Consider the following 20,814-nt stretch of genomic DNA (forward strand, 5'->3'; position numbering starts at 1 on the left):
ATTTTACACTTCTGACTGTGTGGCTATATACAGCTCCAATGCATATTCAAGTTTTCTGATGACACCTTTGTCGTAGGTTGAATCAAAGTGGGTAATCAATCAGCACGTAAGAGGGAGAGTGAAAATCTGGCTGCAACAACTTCTTACTCAATGTCAGCAAGACCAAGGAGCTGATTATTGTTTCCAGAAGGAGGAAACTGGAGGTCCATGGGTCAATCCTCATTGGGGAATCAGAGGAGGAAAGGGTCAGCAACAGCTCCCCTACTTCCTTAGAGATTGCAAAGATTCAGCATGACATCTGAAGTTTTGACAAACTTCCACAGATAAGTAATGGAGAGTATATTGACCGGCTGCATCACAGCCTCGTATGGAAACACTGATGCCTCTGAATAGAAAAACCTACAAAAAGCAGTAGATATTCAAAGATTCAAAAACTTTATTGTCATTCTAACCGTACATCAGCTCTGCAGGGCAGAATGAGACAGCGTTTCCCAGGACCAGTGCAATCATAACATAACAAACACAACATTAAATAATAAGCATAACAATAAATAGTAAAACACAACAGCCACATGCCAGTTAAAATCAAGTTATAAGTGTCTGTTGTGATGGAAATAACTGGTTCTTTGAGTCTCAACAGTAGAGGCCTGGACACATACAGTTTTAATAATAAGGAATTTATTTACAAGGGGAAGTCGGGTCAACACAAGCAACTACAATACACAGGAAGCGGTGTGGGGACAGGGTACAGTTACACATACAAAGAACCTTGGATAGCTTGGATAGCTGCGGCTCCCTTACCAGGATAAACAATAAACCTTCCCAAACATCAATCAATGCACTTACCTTCAATGAAGTGGTCTGTAAGAGAGACCGAGCCAGGCATATGTCTCACCTTTTATAGCATGGGGCTGGGCGAGATAATCCAATTAAAGTGACCAATAATTTAGGTGTGCATTGATTAGTTGGGAGGGACCAAATGTTGATTGGCATGTGGTGTGTCCTCCGACCAGCCAGGTGGCAGTGCATCTATCACGTGGCTGGTATCTCTGGATACAGTGTCCAGTGCAAGTCAAGACCTGGCCAAGTCCTCCCCACTAATGAGCACATTTACACAGAGCATTGTTGCAGGAAAGCAGCATCTGTTATAGGGACCTCCACCACCCAGGTCATGCACACTTTTCACTGCTGCTATTAGGAAGAAGGTACAGGAGCCTCAAGGCCCACACCACTGGTTCAGGAACAGTTATTACCCCTGAACCATTAGGTTCCTGAATCAAAGGAAGTAACTTCACTCAACTTCACTTGCCCATCACTGAACTACTCCCTCAACCCACTTGCTTTTCAGGACTCTTCTTCATCTCATGTTCTCGATTTTAAGTACTTAATTTTGTATTTGTACAGTTTTGTTGCCTCTTGTACACTGGTTGACCACCTTGTTGGTGTGGTCTTTCATTGGTTCTATTATAGTTATCTTTATTGAATATGCCCGTAGGAAATGAATCTCAGGGTTGTATGCGATGACATATATGTACATTACTAATAAATTTACTTTGAACTTTAATCCCCCACCAACATGGTAAATGATTGTTTAACTGATTGTTCAACAGGCATAAGAAACGTTGACTGTTTATTCATTTCCATAGAGTTTCTCCAAGAATTTGTGTTTGTTGATTTGAATTTCCAGCACCTGCAGAATTTCATAATGATTACTCTGCCTTTCAACACTTCTGCCCTCTCATCTACTGAGAAGTTGGTGCTCTACCTATTTTTATGACAACCAATCTTCAGTGACGCTTGAGGGCGGGATGGATAACCAACGCGGTGACGTCATGGCGTAATGACCCGCACGCATGCGCACGGCCCCCAAGGGTAGTGCTGGCGGATGTTGTGGACTTGGTACTGGGGCCGGCCCGGGTTATTGGCTCAAGGCGGCTGCCGATACTCACTGGCTTTCTCTGCCTGGTTGCGGGGATCGTTTGCTCTGTGGTTGAGCCTCCTTTCGTAAAGGTGTAGCTCGCTTGGCGGTAAGGGCAGTTTCTGAAGCAACTTCGCGTCTTTTACCCCCAATGGCAACAAAGGGTGGGTGGGGAGGGTGATCGGGGAGTGAGGGAGGGAGGGGTTTTAGTGGGATGAGGGAGAGTGGGTGGACAAGAAGGAGGTAGGGCAGTTGGTAATGGAGGGATAGATTAGGGAAGAGAGGGGGTAGGTGGTTGAGTGGCATGGTAAGGGGCTAATGGAGTGTTGGTACGGGGAGGGTTTAAAGGAGGGTGGGTTTAGGGAGGTGTCATGGGAGGATGGGTTTGGGAGAGGGTTTACGGGAAGGTGGGTTTGGGAGGGGTGTGTTCAGGAGATGGATTGTGTGAGGTAGTGGAGTAAATGCTTAGTGGAGGGGGTAGGGAGAGGATTATGGAGACTGGTTATGGGGGAGGGGATATGAGAGGGGGCAAAGGTGGGTGTGTAGAATTCTTTGACAAGGATAATGTCCAATTTTTATTTAGATATTTAAATACAGATGAAATAAAACAAATATTAATTAGTTTTACAATAGGCATAGCAATATTTTAATCTAGATATTATAGTGGTTATCTATGTATTACATGTTCACTTCTTACCATAACTAGTTTATTAGTCCGTCTTTTCATACAGACAGCTTGCTGCTGCCAATTTATGCACCTTCTGATTTTTTTCTCTGTTTTCCTTTCTTTTGGTTTGTGATGTCCCTTTTGGACTTTGCTCTCTACCACTTAGCCTTACATGAACCTTCATTCTATTGGTGACTGTTTCCTGTTAATCTTTTCTGTTTTCATCTAGATTACTATCCCTTCAAGGATTCCTTCATGGCCTTCCTATCAGTGATTCTTGGTAATTCTGGCTATGGTGTTTACTGTTTTAAAGCTCAGTAGGCTCAACATTTGCTTCTGGCAACCAACTTGCACAACCTGTTTTTATGGAGGTTATTTACCAATTTCAATTCCCCCTAATCTGTCAGCAAAGTCAGAAGTCAAAGTCAATGTATAAGTACAGTTGCAATGAAAAAATTAATTACAGCAGCGTCATGTGCCACATTCCTTTGGCCTCTGTTCCTCCTTAATGTATACTACCTATTTGTATTGTTTATTAGACTTTGACTTTTTCACAAACTGGGTTGAATTTATACTACCAGCCTTCATAGCTCCTGAGAAGTCCCAAGTTTATCCAACCTCTCTTTATAGCAAAATGCTCTCTAATCTAGGCAGCATCTGGGTAAACCTCTTTTGCACCCTCTTCAAAGCTTCAACATCCTTCTTATAATGGGAATTCAGTTACTGGAACTGAATGCAATACTTTCCAGATATGGTCTAACTGTAGTTTTATAAAGCTGCAACATAACTTCCCAACTCTTAAGCTCAGATTCCTCAACTAATAAAAACAAATGTACTAAGCTGAGTAGCCACTTTCAGGGAGCTAAGGATGTGGACCCTGCACATTGACACTTGAAGACCATGCAAACGATACAGATCAGTGGACTACTTGTCATTTGGCTGAGTTAAATTTATTCTCCTGTATCTGCAAACGATCTGTATCCTTTGCCAGTTTTCTATGCTATCCACAATACAGTCTTTGTTGCATCTGCAAACTTACTAACCCACTCATTTACAAGGGGTGATTGATAAGTTCGTGGCCCAAGGTAGGAGGAGTCAATTTTAGAAAACCTAGCACATTTATTTTTCAACATAGTCCCCTCCTACATTTACACACTTAGTCCAGCGGTCGTGGAGCATACAGATCTTGGACCTCCAGAAAGTGTCCACAGATGGGTGATTGATAAGTCCGTGGTCTAAGGTAGAAGGAGATGAGTTATACAGCTCTTGTTACATGCACATGAGGTCAACTGTTTGATTATGCAGAAAGTTTGAAGTTAATAACATCTCCTTCTACCTTAGGCCACGAACTTATCAATCACCGTGATGAGTTATTAACTTCAACCTTTCTATATAATCACTCAAAGAGTTAAACTGCATGTGCATGTAACGAGAGCTGTATAACTCATGTCCTTCTGCCTTAGGCCATGAACTTATCAGTCACCTATGCTGTGGACACTTTCTTGAGGTCCAAGATCCGTCTGCTCCATGATCGCTTGTCTAAGTGTGTAAATGTAGGAGGGGACTATGTTGAAAAATAAATGTGCTAGGTTTTCTAAAATTGACTCCTTCTACCTTAGGCCACAAACTTATCAATCACCCCTTGTACATTTTCATTTTCATCTAATTTCATCCAATTTTTATATCACACACATCAGAGGTCCTTGTATGGATTCCTCTGGAGCACCATTAGTCACAGATCACCAGCTGGAATAAGTCCTATTAACCACTACATTGCCTTCTTTTGGCAGACCAATTCTGAATCCCAATTACTTTTCCACCTGAGTGTTCTTTAAGAAACCCAGCACTACCTCCTTTATCTCGAAATGCTACCATAAACTTGCATGATCCATACTGATATCTTTAACCATTCTACATCATTTTCCTTGGTGAATACTGATTCCAATACTGTTGCACTGACAAAGTTCTCATTAGAACCTCAGCCACATCCTCCACCTCCGAGCACGTGTTCTCTTCAGTATCTGAATGCTCCTACCTTTTCCTAGTTTTCCTCTTGATATATGTGTGGAAAGTCTTGGATTCTTATTCCTGCTTGCCGGGGACTTTCCATGGCCTCTCTTGGCTTTCCTAATTCCCTTGCATTTTTTTCTTGTTTCTTTATGACCTTTAAGGCCTCTATGCTTCCATTTTCTTAATAAAATTCATGACATCTCTTAATATCCAGCCTTCTGTTGGAACATATTTGTCCTGTACTGTGTAATTACCCTTTAGCACCCTGGAGGATGCTAAAGGAGTTGTGGCCACTGTTCCCTAACTGTCTACTGAAAGGTCAGTCACCTGGCCATGTTCATTACCCAACAATTGGTTCATTGTGGCATGTCCTCTTGATGGACTATCTAAATGATGTAAGAAACCCTCCTGGATGCACCCAAGAGATTCTGCACCACCTAAACCTCTTATATTAACAAGGTTCCTGTCTATATTAGGGAAGTTGAAGTCATTCACTACAATAACCTTGTTATTCACCTTTCCCTAATCGATATGCTTATCTGTAGCTCAGTGTTGCATGGCGACTGTGGAATCCGTAGTATAATCACATCAGAATGATTGCAATTTACTATTCTTTCCCTGACTAGCATCTAGCATTGGGAGTAATCCAGAAGCCTTCAAGGTGTTGCTTTTCAGCCTCTTTCTTAACTCACTACACTCACATTATAGGATCTCTTTATTCATTCTACCTATGCCATTGGTGTCAATGTGCACCATGACCTCTGGCTGCTCTCCCTCCCATTTGAGAATTTTTGCAGCCACTTTGAGATGTCCTTCTGTCTCTTAAAACCCTCATCAGTTTATCCTTCTGATTTTATCTGAATTGTCCTTTCTTCTCACTCGACCTCTTGTGTTCTTGAACTTAAGTCTATCTCCAACAAATTCTTCTACTCTGCCTTTTCAGTATCAATCATATCATGCCTTTATATAAATATCTATATCTCCAAAATATTATTATGGATATCGCCTGCAATATTATTGTCCGTTGCAGCAAGGTGTTTTTCATTCTTCTCCTAGTGACCAAATTTCCAAAGTGTACTTCGTCACTAACCTCCCATAATTTGACCTGGCAGACTATTTTATTGTCTCTGCTTTCCATGTCCTTTTAAGTAATTAAGCAATTGTACTTCACTTCTCTTAGACATCTATTTCAGTCCTTCAGTTTGCTCTTTTAAGCAAACGGAGCGCAACTTTGTCTAATATTGGCTAAAGTCGGCGTCGTTAGAATTGTCACTATCAATATAGGCACTATTCTGCACTGTTTTACTTTTACACAACCGTCTCAGCTTTTTAACCATTGTTAACCATCTGTTCAGACACCTTCCCCCACCCACCTGCATCACCCCCACTTCCAATAAGTGCAAAGTAATCCTGAATTTCTGAATTGGAAAAGACAGTGAAGCTTAGATTTGCTCTGATTATATTGCAATGTGCTAATGAGCACATGCATGGAATCTTCTCGTAGGATGGGTGTTATTTTACGTTTCTACTTATTTAGTCTGAACAGAACAGTGAATGAATTTAGATTTTGGATGTATTGGATTCCCACACAAGGTATTTTGAAAACTTAGCCAATCTGTGCCATCTAGGATAAGGCATAATTAATAGCTTGCCTAAAAATACATTAAGATCATTGTCATCATTTGGCAGCAGTTAGTATTACTGCTTTGCGAATCATTCCATTAAATTTCAGAAGCAGAGCATGGGATAGCACTCCTGCTGTTTCACCAGAACTGCTGTTCTGAATGTGATAGACTGCAGTTACACATTCCCACCCAAGTGCAACTTAACTTAATTTTTGAGGAAGAATGTGGTACAGTGACAGACATGATAGTTCACGATTAGGTCTGCCATTCCATCTGATCCAGTGTGTATGTGTGACTAGCTGGATTAAGTCTCTAAACTAATTGAAAAAGAAAATCAACTGAAAATGATTTGTTTTTAAACTATATTAGACATTTTAGAACAATCTTAAGTACCATTTAAAAGTGGAAGCTGAAACATTTTATATAGATAAAAGCATGCATGGCTTAAGTAAATGTGTATGAGGCATTGCATTATTAAGGAGCATGCTTACCATATTTTTAATAATGAATGAAACTTATTTTGTGTTCCGGTCACTGGTTATAGTTGTTTCATTTCTGCATGAGAGAAATCCATGGGGAATTAAAATTGCTGCATTAAAAATCTAACGATTGGGAAATTTGCTAATTGCAATGATTTTCCTTGCTATTGGTCTGATTTTCCTGGAACAAATGATACTGCTACAGCTGTAGCTGTTCACATTGATGAAACAGCATCATAACTTTTCTATGTAGGTTTTTTTTGCATTGGTGATGTGGGTCTTGGTAGTATCTCCATGCCTGTTTTCTGTAAAAAGTACAGACTTTAGTCTGGACTAGTTTAGTTTTTGGCCTCAACAACACACCTGGTTTGTAAATAATTACCTGTTTGATTTGCACACTCCCAAATAGTGTCTGCCCTCTTTTCCCCATCAGCACAGACCTTCTTTGTACATTATGCAAAGCTCCATTTCCAGGCAATTAACAGTTAATTTTTTAAGAAAGTGATTTGAAAATCTGCTTCCTTCTATCACTAGTTAAGCTTTTGTGTGAAAGTGATTAGGTGAATATATCGTTTTAAGTTATACTTTACAAAATTACCTAAGGCTGTTATAAAAATAGAAATTTACAGTACAGATCAATGGCCATTACTGGCTGAGGCCAACATAGACATATTGTGGCTTTTTCAGACTATTTGTTGGATGTAATCTGAGGCCTTTTATCCACAACTACTCATCTTTTTTTTGTCTGTTCAGCCAACCCTTCCAATACCAAATACAAAGTGCTTCTGGACAGAGCTCATTGTGACCACTTACAATGTCTTGTAAAAGTATTCAGCCCCCAACCCTTTGTTCACATAAATGAGTATTACAACCAGGGATTTTGATCAATTTAACTGCAAATTTTTATTTGTGAATCACATGGTCCTTTTTCTCACAGTAAAGCCCCAAAACAGGGAAAACAGTAAATCAGGAAAAACTAAAATTCAAAAACTGAAATGTTAGCAGTTCATAAGTATTCATCCCCCTTTGCTCAGTACTTAGTTGAACCATCTCTCACTGCTGGTAATTACAGCCAGCAGTCTTTTTGGGTAAGTCTCTATTAGCTTTGCACAACATGATGGAGCAAGATTTGCCCATTCCTCTTAAAATTGCTCAAGTTGTACCAGGTTAATTGGGGAGTGGCAGTGGATAACAATCTTGAGGTCAGGTTAAGGTCAGGATTCTGACTGGACCACTCAAGGACATCAGTTTTCTTCACTTGAAGCCACTCCATGTTTGCTGTGGCAGTGTGCTTTGGGTCATTGACCTGCTGAAAGACGAACTGCCTCCCCAGTTTAAGCTTTCTGGCAGAGGCTAGCAAATTTTTAAAAATCCAGGATCTCTCTGTATTTACAAGCATTTATCTTCCCATCCATCCTGACCAGATTTCCAGTCCCTGCTGCTGAAAAGCATCCCCAAAGAATGATGCGACCTCCACCATACAGTAGGGATGCTGTTACCTGGCTCATGTGCAGTATTAGATTTATGCCACATGTACTGCTTAGTGTTGAGGCCAAAAAGTTCCACTTCAGTCTCATCTGACCATAAAACCTTCTTTCCCATCTCTACAGTATATTCTAAGTGACGCTTTGCAAAGTCTTTACAGGCAGGGATATGTTTTTTTTAAGCCAGGGCTTCTTTCTTACCACTCTTCCATAAATATCCTTTTTGTACAAAGCCTTAGAGATTTTGGGACTATGAACTTCATCTCCAGTCACAGCCACTGACTTCTGCAGCTCATTCAGAGTGACTGTTGGTATCACAGTTGCCTCTTACAAGTGTCATTCTCGGCGACCGTCTAGAGGGATGGCCTGACCTAGGCAGTGTGGCTGTGGTTTAATATTTTTTCCACTTTTTCATGAAGAACTGCACTGAGCTCTGAGGTATGTTCAATTCCTTTGAGTAGTCTTGTACCCTTCCCCAGATTTGTGTTTCTCTATTATCATTTCCGTCTTGTCTTGAATGCTCTTTTGTCTTCATTTTGGTTTGGCCTGTTGAAAATCTACAATACAGTTGGGCCTTGTAGAGAGAGGGGGGTTTCTTATTAATTGAAAACAGGTGATTATCCGGTCTTCATCATCAATAAATTGGGTGAGTTGGTAAGGCAATGTATTACACCTGAGGAAAGTTAGTGTGGTAATTACACTTTTTCAGTCTCAATTTTGGTTTTTAATTTGTAGTTAATTGTTAATAGGTTTTGGAGTTTTTTCTTTTGATTTGACATGCACAATGTTTTGTAGATTAGCTCAAAAAATCCTACTTCAATATATTTTAAATTTAGAAAATGAGGCAGTAAAATGTGAAAATAGTTGTGTGGGCTAAGTACTTTTTCAAGGTTTTGTTCACAACTGAGATACTGGATCAAATTCACTTTATAGTTGATAACTTTGTAGGTTACATCATGTAAGTCCTTACCTAAGACGTTGATACTTGGTTAAAAATATATTTTCCTAATGAGGCACGTCCTGGATTATGAGGGTCCTTAATGATGGATGCTGCCTTCTTGAATCTGCTCTCCAGTGTCCGCTCCCTGGACAATAAATTGGACTACATCCGACTCCGACAAAATGCTCGGCGGGAGTACAGAGTTTGTTGTGCGTACATCTTTACAGAGACGTGGCTCACTGAGGGAATTTCGGACATCGCTCTTCAGCTAGACGGGCTCGCCTTGTTTCGAGCAGACAGGGATGCAGCTCTCCTCCGATAAGACTCGCAGTGCTGGTGTGTGTATTTACATCAACACGTAATGGTGTAAGAACTCTGCTGGTTTCCAGACACTGCTCATCACAAGTGGAGTCTGTGGCTGTTAGATGCAGACCATTTTGTTTGCCACGGGCATTCACCTCTGTTTATATATTCGGTGTCTACATTCCCCCCAGCGCTAATGCTAAGGAGGCGCTCTGTGAACTGTACGGGGCTATTAGCGAAATGCAGAACGCACACTCTGATGGATTGTTTATTGTCGCCGGTGACTTTAACCACGCAAAACCTTAAGTCAGTGCTCCCCAAATTCCATCAGTATGTGGACTTTGCAACGAGGGGGGAGAACGCGTTGGACCTGGTTTACACAAACATCCCCGACGTGTACCAGGCAGAGCCCCGCCCCCGCCTTGGTTACTCAGACCACATCTTTGTTATGCTAATCCCAGCATACAGACCGCTTGTCAGGCGCTCCAGACCAGTCCAGAAGCAGGTGAAAACCTGGCCAGCAGGAGCCATCTCTGCTCTTCAAGACTGCTTTGAGCACACTGACTGGCACATGTTCGGGGAGGCTGCAACCGATGGCGACTCTACCAACTTAGAGGAGTGCACGGCATCAGTGACCAGCTACATCAGCAAGTGCATTGATGATGTTACTCTGCCCAAGACCATCACTATATGTGCTAACCAGAAGCCATGGATGACCGCGGAGGTGCGTGCGCTGCTGAGGACCCGCGACTCCACCTTCAGAGCAAGCGACAAGGCAGCCCTAACAACAGCAAGGGCCAAACTGTCCCGAGCCATCAAGGAGGCAAAGCGTGCACACGCCCAGCGAATCCACAGCCACTTCCAGGACAACGGCGACACACGGCGCATGTGGAAGGGCATCCAGGACATCACCAATTACAGGACAACATCACCTGACTGTGCAGGTGATGCCTCCCTCCCAGATGCGCTGAATAACTTATATGCCTGTTTTGAGGCAGAAAATGACGTGGCGGCGAGGAAGTCCACCCCTCCTTCAAATGACCAGGTGCTGTGTCTCACCATGGCCGATGTGAGAAGAACCCTGTGCAGGGTCAACCCACGGAAGGCTGCTGGACCAGACAACATTCCTGGTAGAGTGCTCAGAGGATGTGCAGACCAGCTAGCAGATGTTCTCACTGACATCTTCAACAACTCCCTGAGCAGCACCGTCGTTCCAATGTGCTTCAAGGCTGCCACCATCGTCCCCGTGCCGAAGAAGTCTTCAGTGTCCTACCTAAATGACTACAGTCCCGTTGCACTCACATCCATCGTCATGAAGTGTTTCGAGAGGCTCATCATGAGGCATATTAAGACCCTGCTGCCCCCCTCACTGGACCCCCTGCAGTTTGCGTACCGTCCCAACCGCTCAACAGATGACGCCATTGCCACCACCCTCCAACTGGCCCTAACCCACCTGGACAAAAAAGACACATAAGTTTGGATGCTGTTCATAGACTTCAGTTCAGCATTCAGCACAATCATCCCTCAGAAACTGATTGGAAAGCTGAGCCTACTGGGCCTGAACACCTTCCTCTGCAACTGGATCCTAGACTTCTTGACTGGGAGACCTCAGTCCATCCGGATCAGGAGCAGCATCTCCAACACCATCACACTGAGCACGGGGGCCCCCCACGGCTGTGTGCTCAGTCCATTGCTGTTCACTCTGCAGACCCACGACTATGCTGTGCTGTTGCAGCTCGAACCACATCATCAAGTTCGCCGATGACACGACCGTGGAGGGTCTCATCAGCAAGAACGACGAGTCAGCTTACAGAGAGGAGGTGCAGCGGCTAACGGACTGGTGCAGAGCCAACAACCTGTCTCTGAGTGTGAACAAAACAAAAGAGATGGTTGTTGACTTCAGGAGGGCACGGAGCAACCATTCCCCGCTGAACATCGATGGCTTCTCGGTAGAGATCGTTAAGAGCACCAAATTTCTTGGTGTTCACCTGGCGGAGAATCTCATCTGGTCCCTCAACACCAGCTCCATAGCAAAGAAAGCCCAGCAGCGTCTCTACTTTCTGCGAAGGCTGAGGAAAGTCCATCTCCCACCCCCCATTCTCATCACATTCTACAGGGGTTGTATTGAGAGCATCCTGAGCAGCTGCATCACTGCCAAGTTCGGAAATTGTACCATCTCGGATCGCCATACCCTGCAGCAGATAGAGGTCAGCTGAGAAGATCATCGGGGTCTCTCTTCCTGGCATCACCGACAGTTATACTACACGCTGCATCCGCAAAGGAAACAGCATTATGAAGGACCCCATGCAGCCCTCATACAACCTCTTCTCCCTCCTGCCGTCTGGGAAAAGGCACCGAAGCATTCGGGCTCTCACGACAAGACTATGTAACAGTTTCTTCCCCCAAGCTATCAGACTCCTCAATACCCAGTGCCTAGCCTGACACCTTACTGCCCTATTGTCCTGTTTCTTATTTATTGTAATGCCTGCACTCTTTTGTGCACTTTATGCAGTCCTGGGTAGGTCTGTAGTCTAGTGTAGTTGTGTGTGTTTTTTTTCTGTTTTTTTTAATGGTAGTTCAGTCTAGTTTTTGTAATGTGTCATGTAAAACCATGGTCCTGAAAAACATTGTCTCATTTTCACTATGTACTGTACCAGCAGTTATGGTCGAAATGATAATAAAAGTGACTTGACTATCATCCCCTGAAGATGGTGGAGAGGGTTGTGCTTATGATGGAGCTGGCTGAGGTCTGCACCCTTTAATGATCCTTTTCATTGGAGCCTCCATACCAGGCTGTGATGCAACCAATCAGAATGCTCTCCACCGTGCCTCTGTATAAATTTGCGAGAGTGTTTGTTGACATACCAAAGCGCATTAAACTCCTAACAATTGGAGCCGCTGACTGACTTTCTTTCTTAATGCCTCAATGTGATGGAACCAAGAAAGCTGATAGTAAGTGGAAGAAAAAACCTCAAAAGCCATTGGAGTTGTGTCAATGTCTGATGGATGGAATGGTGCTGTGGCTTCAGCTTGTTGAGGATTTGGATGAAGGTAAATTTGCTGTGTATACAGCTGGGAAAGAAAATTATGAAGAGGATTTACTGAGCTACGGCAGGATATAGATACATTAATTGAATGGGAAAGGATATGGGGAAAATATGAGATTGTTCATTTTGGTGAGTGATTGCAGAGTTCTTGAGATGCAGAGAGATCTTTGTGCACATATTCACGAGTCTACTATGCAGATGCAGCAATTAGTTAGGAAGGCAAGCAAAGTATGATTATTTGTGAGGGAAGATGAGTACAAAAATAGGGTGGTAGTTGTTGTCTACAAAGGGTATTGGTGAGATTGTATTTGAAGTACTTTTTACAGTATTTCTTTCCTTAAGGAAGATTGTAAATGTGATGGAAGTAGTTCATATAAGGCTAGTAGAATGGACAGGTTTCTCCATGAGGATAGATGGGAAATGCTGGAATTTCATTTGCTGGACTTTAGAAGGCGAGAGATGACTGAACTATAATAGATACTGAGGGGACTTGAATAGGTAGATGTGGAAAGGATGTTTCATTTTCTGGGAGAATCTCAAACTAAAGGTTTTATTCTCTGAGGCCTTTGAGTCTTTGGAAATCTTTCTTAAAGCACAGTCAAAGGAGGGCTTTTCAACGTTTTCAGGCAAGGTTAGACTTTTGACAGATTAAAAGGTTACCAAGAGTACATGGGGGAAAAAAGGGTTAAAAGGTGCAGTCATATCACTATCCTATGGAATGACAGAGCAGTCTTGAGGGGCTGAGTGGCCTATTTCTAATTCTGTTTATTATAAAATGAGATTTGCTCCCAATTTTTAGATCAATGTGGACCAGTATAGCCTCCATAGTGCCAGTGGATTTTTCTCATTCTGTAGTATTTGAGTGTCAGATTTGTTCATTTTTTTTGTGAAAACAAGAAATAATTTTTCACAACTTAGAAAGTGAGGAAAACTTGAGTTGGTAGTAGGAAGCAGGTACAGATGATAACAAATGTTAACAGAGAAAAAATTGGACTCTGAGCTGTCACTTACCTGATTCAGATTACATTTACATTTTGATCATAGCAGTTCAGTATTTTTAGTGCTGGACATGGCTGATCAGTTCATACTAATAATCTCCATTTGAAAATGGTCTTAAACAGCAGCAAAGCCAGTGACACTGCAGTTGCAGTGCAAGTTTAAGTCTTTCCTGCTTTTTCATTTGGAGCTTTGTGTGAGGAATGATCAGTAGTTAATACTAATGAGTGTGTCTTGTGCATCTACTTTGGTATTTCAATATTTGATAGGTTTCAATGAGCTCTCCCTTCATTCTTCCAAACTTAAGTGCGTACAGGCCGAGATCCATCAAGAGATCCTAATCCTTTTATTCTTGGGATCATTCTTTTAATCTTCCTCTAGACTCTCTCTGATGCCAGTATATCCTTTCTTAAATAAGGGGCCTAAAACTACTAAAACAAAGTATTTTTCTCTTAGGAAAGTGTATGGTCATGCACATTGGTAGAATGAATAAAGGCATACATTGTTTTCTAAACGGGGAGAAAATTCAAAAATTAGAGGGGCAAAGGGACTTGGGAGCCCTCATGCAGGATTCCCTGAAGGTTAACTTGCGTGTGTTTTTATTTATTTATTGAGATTCAGCGCAGAATAGGCCTCTTGAGCCACACTGCCCAGCAGTCCCCCGACTCAATCCCAGCCCAATCATGGGACAGTTTACTATGACCAAATAACCAGCCAACTGTACATCTTTGGACTGTGGGAGGGAACTGGAGTACCCAGAGGAAACCCACGCGGTTACGGGAAAACGTACAAATTCCTTACAGTCAGCAGTGGGATGAGTTGGTTTTAAGGAAGCAAATACAATGTTAGCATTCATTTCAAAAGGATTTGTAGAAAAGCAAGGATGTAATGCCAAGGCTTTAATAAGACAGTGGTCAGACTGCAATTTTCTCCCCATTTAGAAAACTGTATGCTGTTAATCCTTCTACCAAAGTCCATGACCATACACTTTCCTAAGAGAAATGATAATTAAACATGAGATAATTTCAAATAATTAGAAAGAGAGATTTTACTATAATTTCCTCAGGATATATCAAAGCACCTTTTTCTAACTCATATTATTGATGCCGAATCAGATGTTAACTTGTCTACAAATTAAAGGTGCATTAACATTTGAGCCCAAAATATTTCATCATTTATTTCCAAATCCTGTAATTTTGTCAGATGTTTTAGCACATTGGCAGCTGAAATTGTATTTGTTATGCTATTTCTTCAATTTGACATGACCTTTCATGTCCATCTTAAAATCTTATTTTTATCAGCTCTGATGCACCCTTTCCTCTCTCACCACATCTAATTTGAGCTTCTGGAATCTTAATTGACCTCAGAATACAAGGATGTTCCTTTAGAACAGAGATGAGGAGGTATTTCTTTAGCCAGAGGGTGGTGAATCTGTGGAATCATTGCCACAGATTGCCGTGGAAGCTAAGTCACGAGTATATTTAAATTGGAGGTTGATAGGTTCTTGATTAGTAAGGGCATCAAAGGTCACAGGGAGAAGGCAGGAGAATAGGATTGAGAGGGATAGTAGATTAGCCATGATGGAACAGTCTTGATGGGCTGAATGGCCTAATTATGCTCATATGTCTTATGGTCTTATTACACTGGAAATTTTTTTTGAAAGAGTTGCTTCCACAGTGTTTATGATAGACTGCTTGAAGCTGAACACAAATATAATTTCAGAATACCTGTATCACATAGGAATTTGGAGAAAGAAGAAATGACCTTTTATTGAATATAACTGCATAACAATGCTGACACTTTCAACTAAGCTAAAAATGTTCTGTTGATTATTTTGTTTGTCCTTAGTGAAGCTTCTTGCTTAAGTGTCCAACGATAATCACGCAGCATTTATGGATTCTAGTTACATTGATACCATTTCTCCAAGACCAGAATGTCCTGGTGAAACCTTTCACCACGCTCATCACTGACAGTACCAAGATTTGTAGGGAAGAAGTCTAAATGGGAATGCAGAAAATGAATCTTTAGTGCCATGTTGCAATTCATGGTTTTGTATGCTTGAAGCATGTTGTCAACCAGCTGCAAGTAGTTTGGTGCTCTATAGTTGCCAAGAAAAAATTCATTAACATCCTCGAATGCCTTCCATGTGATTTTCTCCAGTCTCACTAGAAGTTCTTCAAATTGCCTCTCATTAATGACTTGTTTGATTTGTGGACCAACAAAAATGTCCTCCTTAATAACAAGCAACATATACAAAATTCTGGAGGAGCTCAGCAGGCCAGGGAGCATCTATGGGGAAAAAAGTACAATTGGTGTTTTGGGCCAGGACCCTTCTCCAGTCCTACCAAAAGGTCTCAGCCTGAAAAGTCGACTGTACTTTTTTCCATAGATGCTGCTTGACCTGCTGAGTTCCTCCAGCATTTTGTGTGTGTTGCTTGGATTTCTAGCATCTGCAGATTTTCTCTTGTTTGTGATTAGATGCCTTCCCTAATTTTGGCATCAGTTATTCTGACTCAAATATTGAAATCCTTAATGCGGATTCCTAAAACCTGTCCTGTCGTGCAGCATCCGCTCTTCCCAAGCATGCCCAGGTATGCCTGGACAAGATTGAGATCTTTTCAGCTTACATTGTGGGCAACATTTCAATTGACTTGAAATATGAATTGAAATAACAAATATAGATGATTCCAAAATAATGGTGCATAATAGGGAAATTCCTTGGTGACTTTCATGATCAGCAGCCCAAAATCCGTAAGATGCACCCAAAAGTACTTCGGAAGCAAAATCTTTGTGTCCAGCGTTATCAGTGAAATTATAGCTATATGGTTTGAAATTTACAAATAAAATACATTATGCAATTTCATGAATTGTTTTTAGGAAATCCTGGATATGACCAATACAGGGAAAACACATTATTGCAGCTTAGTCAATTCTAGAATGAATAGTTATTGCAATCATTGCTTGGAAAATATAGCAATATTCTGCTTAGATCTAATTGTTTTATCCCTGTTATAAAACAGTTGTCTCTAAGACAATCAGAATCAGGATTAATATAATTGGCAGATGTCATGAAATTTGTTGTTATGCGGCAGCAGTACATTGCAATACTTAACAAAAACTAAATTACAGTAGGTGTGAATATATACATATTTTAAAAGTTAAATTGAATAAGTAGTGCAAAAAGAGGAAGGAAAAAGTGAGGTAGTGTTCATGGGTTCATTGTCCATTCAGAAATCTGATGGCAGAGGGGAAGAAGCTATTCTTGAACCATTGTGTGTTCTTTCAGGCTCCTGCACCTTCTCCCTGATGGTAGCAATGGAAAGAGCACGTCCTGGGTAATGAGTGACGATAAGACTATCCTACAAATTCTTTAAAATTGCTTAAATGTCATGCTCAGCAAGTCTGTTCATTTTGAAAGTAAAAGTGTGCAGTGATCTTATTTGCATGTGCTTAAAAGCAAGCCCCATTTTAGAACTTGCTGTCAGATAGAAACGATGTGCCTGGCACGTACAGCGTTTTATGGTTTGTAGATGGTGGGGTGTATAATAAATGCGGTTGTTTACAAGACTGGTGGTGTTAATAGTAGTTATTTTTGAAGTAATGAGATAATTGTGTTTGTGGAAGCTAAGTTCTCAGATGCTAACAGTAAGATATGTTTATTGAGGGAAAGTTCCTTTCTGCTGCATAGTTTGCTCATCTTCAGTTTCCTTCATTGGCAGAAGGTAATCTGCTTGTGCCATCTAGATATTGTCTTTTGGTAAGTATGAATGTTATTTATCCACCGAAGGCAAAAATATATTTTTCTAACACTTTATTTTCTGCGTTATATGATAGCCCAGATTTTTTTTTCATCCATTTGAGTTTAAAATGTCATTGTTTAATGTTGTCTTTACATGGAGCATACACGTTTTATACAGTACTTATAAAAAGTATTCACCCCCACCCCTTTGGAAATTTTCATGTTTTATTGTCTTACCACATTGAATCACAGTGAATTTAATTTGGCTTTTTTTTTGACACTGATCAACAGAAAAAGACTCAAGTCAAAGTGAAAACCGATCTCTACAAAGTGATTTAAATTAAATACAAATATAAAACACAAAATAATTGATAACATAAGTAATCACCCCCTTCAAGTCAATATTTAGTTGATGCACCTTTGGCAGCAATTACAGCCTTGATTCTGTGTGAACCTGTCTCAATCAGTTTTGCACAACTGGACACTGCAATTTTCCCACATTCTTCTATACAAAACTGCTCAAGCTGTCAGTTTGCATGGGGGATTGTGAGTGAGCAGCCATTTTGAAGTCCAGCCACAAATTCTCAGTTGGATTGAGGTCTGGACTCTGACTTGGCCATTCCAGGACATTAATGTTGTTGTTTTTAAGCCATTGTTGTGTAGCTTTGACTTTATGCTTGAGAACATTGTTTTGCTGGAAAACAAATCTTCTCCTAAGTCACACTTTTCTTGCAGACTGCATCAGGTTTCCCCCCAGGATTTCCCCGTATTTTGCTGTGTTCATTTTTCCCTCTACCCTCACAGGCCTTCCAGGGCCTGCTGTAGTGAAGTATCCCCACACCATGATGCTTCATGGTAGGGATTGTGTGTTTTTGATGATGTGTGGTGTTTGGCTTATGCCAAACATAGCATTTAGTCTGATGGGCAAAAAGCTCAGTTTTGGTTTCATTAGACCATAGAACCTTCTTCCAGCTGACTTCAGAGTCTTCCACATGCCTTCTGGCAAACTCTAGCTGAGATTTTATGTGCGTATTTTTTCAACAGTGACTTTCTCTTTGCTACTTTCCCATAAAGCTTTGTCTGATGAAGCACTTGGGCAACAGTCGTTGTGTGCGTCCAGCTACTGAAGCTTGTAACTCCTCCAGAGTTGTCATAGGTCTCTTGGTGGCCTCCCTCACTAGTCCCCTTCTTGCACAGTCACTCAGTGTTGAGGACTGCCTGCTGAAGGCAGATTTATAGCGGTGCCATATTCTTTCCATTTCTTGATGACTGACTTAACTGTTCTCCAAGGGATATTCAGTGACTTAGAAATTTTCTTGTATCCAATTCCTGATTTGTGCTTTTCAATAACCTTATTGCAGAGTTGCTTGGTGTGTTCTTTTGTCTTTGTGATCTACTGTAGATTCCGGATTATAAGCTGCTACTTTTTTCCCACGCTTTGAACAGCTTTGAACACTGCGGCCTTTACTACGGTGCGGCTAATGCATGTTTTTTTTTCATGCCGCCAAAAACATTTTGCCTCGTAACAGTAGACTAATAAAATTGATGAGTAGTTCACAGAGGTCCAATGAAATTGTACGATAAATCAAGCGCACTTTCACGATTAAATTATTGTAAATCAGTCATTTGTACTCACCCTCATCAAAATGGAAAACACTCGAAGAAAAGCATTGTGCTGCCTTTATGGCAGTTATTTAGTTTATAATATTTTCGCTTAGTAATTCATTTGTTAGTATTTTCTAGTTAAAGTTAGAAGTGTTTTAAGTATATTTGTTTTCTGTACTACATCCCGGGATGCTATGACGTCACATCCGGTTTCGCCGCGTCTTGTGGGGAAAATACCGGTTTGCGATAAACGGAAAGGAGGGGGCGAGCGCATTAGACCCGCGCGATGATGCAGCTTTTAAGTTAAAGGCGATCAATAACTTTTCCTGGTAGGCTGCAGTATATATTTTTTTACCAGTCGTTAGGAGATATTGGAATGTTGTTCGTGCACTGTTCAGTAAAAAAGTATACGCAACGTAATTTGTGTGTTACCGATACGTATGTATATTTAAAAGTAGCCGTGTTACAGGCACGGTTCGAAAAAAAGCATTTGCAATATGTATTTGTTTATGTTACCATACGGATTTAATTAAAAGTTAAAAAATCCTCACGTGTAATATCTTTCTGTGTAAATATCTCATATTACAACGTGGGACACCTGCGGCTTAAAATTCGGTGCGGCTTGTACAAGTACAAAATTGATTTTCTTTCTAAAATTAGAGCCTGCGGCTTTTAATCAGGTGTGCTCTGTAGTACGGAATCTATGGTAGTTTTTGCCAGTAGTTGGACCAAGTATACTTACACTACAATGAATTAAAACACCTTGACTGCACACAGTAGATCTCCAATTAACTAATTATGTGACTGCTAAGACCAGTTGGCTGCACCAGTGATGATTTGGTTTGTCATATTAAAGGGGATGAATACTTATGTAATCAATTATTCTGTGTTTTTTATCTGTAAATAATTTGGATCACTTTGTAGAAATCTGTTTTCACTTTGACTCAAAAGAGTCTTTTTCTGTTGATCAGTGTCAGAAAATCCAAATTAAATCCACTGTCATTCTTAGAAACACAGAAAGCCTACAGCACAATACAGGCCCTTCGGCCCACAATGCTGTGCTGAACATGTACTTATTTAGAAATTACCTAAGATTACCCATAGCCCTCTATTTTTCTAAGCTCCATGTACCTATCCAGGAGTCTCTTAAAAGACCCTATTGTATCGGCCTCCATCACTGTCATCGACAGCCCATTCCACGCACTCACCACTCTGCGTTTTAAAAAAAAGCAACTTAACCTCTGACATCACCTCTGTACCTACTTCCAAGGACCTTAAAACTCTGCCCTCTCGTGTTAGCCACTTCAGCTGTGGGAAAAAGCCTCTGACTATCCACATGATCAATGCCTCTCATCATCTTATACATCTGGAATCATCTTATTCAATGTTGTAAAACAATAAAACATGAAAACTTCTGGGAGGAGGGTTGGTGAATATATTTTATAGGTACTGTATGTGAAATGAGGTAAAATTAGGTACTGAACTGATACTAACCCTTTTATTTTTGAGTGAGAGCTGTACAACACAGGGACAGCCCGTTCTGGCCTATCATGTTTATGCTGGCTATCATATTTATCTGTACTAATCACACCTACCTGCATTAATTTCATTTGCTTTTATGTCCTGCTCACTCAGTACCCGTGAAGATGCCTCTTAAATATTGTTACTGTTCCTGCCTCCACCACTGCCTCTGGCAGGTCATTCCAGATGCCAGTTAATCTTTGTGTGAAAAATATACCCCTCAGATCTCCCTTAAAACACCCTCTCATATTAAACCTTTGCTCTTTAATTATAGACACCACTTCCATGAGAAGGAGACACTGGTTATTTATCCTTTCTATGCCTTGCATAATTTTATATACTTCTATGAAGTCACTTCTCAACCTCCTCTGTTCCAGTAAAAATGGACTCAGCCTAACCAATCTCTCCATATTCCTCAAGCCCCACATTCCAGGTAACATCCTTGTAAATCTTTCTGCATGCTCTAGCTTAATTACATCT

General features: G+C 41.0%; 1 protein-coding gene across 2 annotated transcripts in view; it reads left to right on the forward strand.

Moving 5' to 3' along the window:
• Positions 1 to 1,867: 1,867 nt before the first annotated feature.
• Positions 1,868 to 20,814, forward strand: part of LOC140736113 (phosphatidate phosphatase LPIN2-like) — an 81,098-nt gene continuing 62,151 nt past the window's right edge. The window contains exon 1 of one of the 2 annotated variants that reach the window (XM_073061894.1): positions 1,868 to 2,027. The gene's annotated coding sequence lies outside the window, so the exon portion shown is untranslated. Of the gene's footprint in view, positions 2,028 to 20,656; positions 20,768 to 20,814 lie in introns of those variants that run through there. The other variant, XM_073061895.1, reaches the window with a different exon arrangement.

This window comes from Hemitrygon akajei, chromosome 11 (assembly GCF_048418815.1).
Source record: "Hemitrygon akajei chromosome 11, sHemAka1.3, whole genome shotgun sequence".
Lineage (NCBI taxonomy): Eukaryota > Metazoa > Chordata > Chondrichthyes > Myliobatiformes > Dasyatidae > Hemitrygon > Hemitrygon akajei.